Source organism: Girardinichthys multiradiatus, chromosome 2 (assembly GCF_021462225.1).
Source record: "Girardinichthys multiradiatus isolate DD_20200921_A chromosome 2, DD_fGirMul_XY1, whole genome shotgun sequence".
Classification (NCBI taxonomy): Eukaryota; Metazoa; Chordata; class Actinopteri; order Cyprinodontiformes; family Goodeidae; genus Girardinichthys; species Girardinichthys multiradiatus.
Window position 1 is genome coordinate 701,345 of NC_061795.1, and position 4,051 is coordinate 705,395.

The following is a 4,051-nucleotide window of genomic DNA, read 5'->3' on the forward strand; positions in this document are numbered from 1 at the left end:
TCCATCCAACCTCACTGAGCTCCAGCTGTTTTACAAGAAGAATAGACAAGAATTTCAGTCTCTTGATGTGAAAACTGATAGAAACAAACCCCAAGAGACTTGCAGCTGTAATTGGAGCAAAGGGTGGTGCTACAAAGTATTAATGCAAGGGGGCTGAATAATATTACACGCCCCACTTTTCAGTTTTTTATTTGTTAAAAAAGTTTGACACATCCAATAAATTTCATTCCACTTCATGATTGTGTCTCACTTGTTGTTGATTCTTCACAAAAAATTTGAATTTTATATCTTTATGTTTGAAGCCTGAAATGTGGCAAGAGCTTGAAAAGTTCAAGGGGGCCGAGTACTGTAAATACTCAACATTGTTTTAATAGGAGGACAAATTTGATGTACACTGGAAGCTAATAAAAACTGTTTCTCAAAAAAAAAAGGAAACTGACCCTTGTGTATTATAAAAGGACAGATCTGGCTGGCTGACATTTATTGGTGATCAATTGCAGTGAGAGTTCACAATGGCTGAGTCATTTGATGTTCCTCTCTGAAAAAGCCTCCTCCCATAGCCAACCTCTGCTCTGCAAAGTTTAAGCCACATAATGGGCTTTCTGTCACATAACAATGGTGAAAAGAAAGTTTAGTTAGATATGACTGTTGGAGGTGCAATGTGGTTAGATTTGTTTGAGTTCACCCCATATCGAGATAATATTTTACTCTTAAAAAAAGAAACACTCCTAAAGAAACTTGTAACTGTAATCATAAATGTTTCATATGTGTGCAGCTGCAATGTTTCACTTCCATCATTTACATTTACCAAAAAACATGAAGGATCAGAAGAACATAATAAAAGAGGGGGGCATTCGAGGCTGAGCCAATCCTTCATTTTGACATATAAAGTTTTTACAGCTTTTTTAAATTTAACTGCATTGTGACAAGAATTGTTTCTTCATGGCAAAGTCAAATAGAGTGCACATGCAAACCCATAAATCAATAACGCCCTCTTGTGGTCAAAGCATACTGGAATTACTTAAACACCGAATACTGCCTTGCTAAAATATTCACACCCTTTAACATTTTTCACGTGTTTTCACTTTAAAACCACGAACCTAGGTATACTTTATTGGGATTTTATGACTAAGGAAAACAAAAATTAATAGTTATTTCCCAAATAATGGGGAAAATGATACAGGCTTTTTCTTTCAATTAATTTTCAAATAAATAATCTGAAAACTGTGGTGTGCATTGGTATTCAGGTTCCCTTACTCTGATACCTGTAAAGAAAATCAAGTGCTGCAATTTATCTTCAGGTACCAAAGGGCTTAAATGTTTGCTAAGGAACTTTGAAGTAGCAAAACCTTCACGTCCGACTCAGGACACTGTTATTTTTTTCCACAGGTCAGCTGTCCTCATAATTCCAGAGGCATTAAGCCCTCTCATTTGCAGTATGAATTTCACTGCATTGAAATCTCTTAAAGTATCATCAGAAGAGTTCTCCTTCTGGTCTATGTATCTCCACTTTGAAAAGGGGTGTTGTCATGAATAAGAGGACATTTAAACAAATACAACAATACAAACCGAATATTATAAATATGAACTTATATGTAAATTGCTCCTACTTGTGAAAAAGCAACATCACAAAAACCAAGGAACAGAGCAGACAGGTCAGTGACAAAGTTGTGTAGAAGTCTAAAGCTTTGGACATCTCATAGGACACTGTTCAGTCCATCATTTGACAACTGAAAGAGTAAGCACATCTGTAAACCTTCCATCGAAAGAGATGGCTGTCCACCGAAACAGACAGGGTGGTGAGAAGGCCATTAATCAGACAAGAAAGAAAAGAACCTGTTTGAGGCTACAAGGCTCAAAGGCTTCAAAGACTCATCTTCTAGCAGGTCAACAACCCTAAACATACAGGCAGAGCTACAATGGAAGGGTTTGGACCAAAGCATATTCATGTATTTAAATGGCCTAGTCAATGTCTAGAACTAAATTTAATGGAGAATTAGAGGAAAAAAAGCCAATGTTGCAAAACAAAATATAAAGAAAAGAATACACAACTAATTCTGGGCACAACAACAACAGACATGCAAAAGAAGGTTCTTGTATCAGGAGAAACTAAAACTGAACTTTCTGGAATAAATATAGCACTTCACTGAACACACCCTCCTCATGGTGAGACATAGTGGTGGCAGCACTATACTATGTAAATGTTTCTTCAGGAGGTGCAGAGAGGCTGGTCAGAGTTTATGGGAACATGCATGAAACTAAATTTAGATGGGGCAATCCAAAACAAACCTGTCAGAGGCTGCAAAATACTTGTGAGTTTGGGAAAGGTTGACCTTTCACTAGGACAGTGACCCTAAACCATATCAATGAGGGCTGCATGGTGGCGCATTTGGTAGCACTGTTGTCTTGCAGCAAGAAGGTCTTGGGTTTGACTCCCAACTGGGGTCTTTCTGCATGAAGTTTTCATGTTCTCCCCGTGCATGCGTGGGTTCTCTCCGGGTACTCCGGCTTCCTCTCACAGTCCAAAACATGACTTTTAGGTTAATTGGTCTCTCTAAATTGCCCTTAGGTGTAAATGAGTGTGAGCATGATTGTTTGTACTGTGTGTGTCTGTGTTGCCCTGCGATGGACTGGTCCATTTATGGGTGTCCAGGTTGTACCCCGCCTCCCACCCATAGACTGCTGGAGAGGGGCACCAGCTTCCCCGTGACCGTATAGAAGAAGCAGTACAGAAAATGACTGACTGACATATGAATGTGTTAAAATGACCCAAACAGTCTGTTACATAAAATCCCAGTAAAATGAAAGTTTGAATATATTTACAAGGCACTGTAAGTGAAACAGTTGTGGCTCAAGATAATTTGTTGTTTTTCAGTTTTTAATAAAACAAGAAAAAGAAAAATCCATATGTAAACTTTTATCTTATTACTTCCTTTGCCTTCTATAAAGTTGTAGTTTGAAAAAGTACAGAAAGTAGTTGAACTGCAAGTGTAATGTGAACACACTGATTTCTTTGCAAAATATTTAAACCCCATTTTACAAAACAGTAGAATATACCAAAATGAAGAATTATGTGCTATTTTAAATGAAAGAAATATTGTCATTTCCTGTTGAATAAAGGTCAAACATTTCAAAAGTTGGTACACTTCCACAGTATTACAGCTGAAATGTTATGAATATTATCTTGTTTAATTATATCCTACAGGTTAAACATCACAGTCGTGTATTGCTCAGCCATTCACCCCATCGTCTCCAGGTAAATCTGATGCAACATTTGTTTTTCTTTGTATTTGACGAAGTACAATGAATACATTATGTTCCTTTTATTTTTATGGTAAAATGATGAAGGGGTAAAAAGAAATGTGTAAGAAGACACTCTTTTCACTGCACTCAAATTTAGTTTATTTCTTATTTTATTTGTTGCTGCTATAGGAACTTTGCATTAAGACTACGGGTCCTCAGTCAGTCTGCAGAGATTTATACTATGTAATTCTATGTCTGGCTGCAAGGTGGCGCAGTTGGTAGTGTTATGTTATGTCTTGTAGTGAGCCATGAAATATGAGGACAGACTGGTAGATCGGGTGGTAGCCATACTGCGTACTTTATTCATCCTCTTTTATCTCCTAGACCGGAAGCCCCCGTGCCTTTCACAATAAAACAATAACTTGATACATTACAGGTAGCACTGTTGCCTTAGGTTCTGGGTTCGACTCCCGGTTGGGAGTCTTTCTGCATGGAGTCTGCATGTTCTCCTGCAGTCTACAAACAGGACAGTTAGGTTAATTGCCCATAGGTGTTAACGGCTGTGACACATGATTGTGTGTCTGTGTGTTGCCCTGCGATGGACTGGCGACCTGTCCAGGGTGTACCCCTCCTCTCACCCGTAGACCGATGAAGACCCTGAACGGAAGAAGCGGGTATATAAAAATGGATGGATAATTCTGTGTATTGTTTGTTTTTCTGCTGGTCTCTGGTTTTAATCAAATGGATTTTTTACACTGCGGGTGGAGTACCCAAAGTCTTTGAAGTTTTACATGAATACACCACTTAA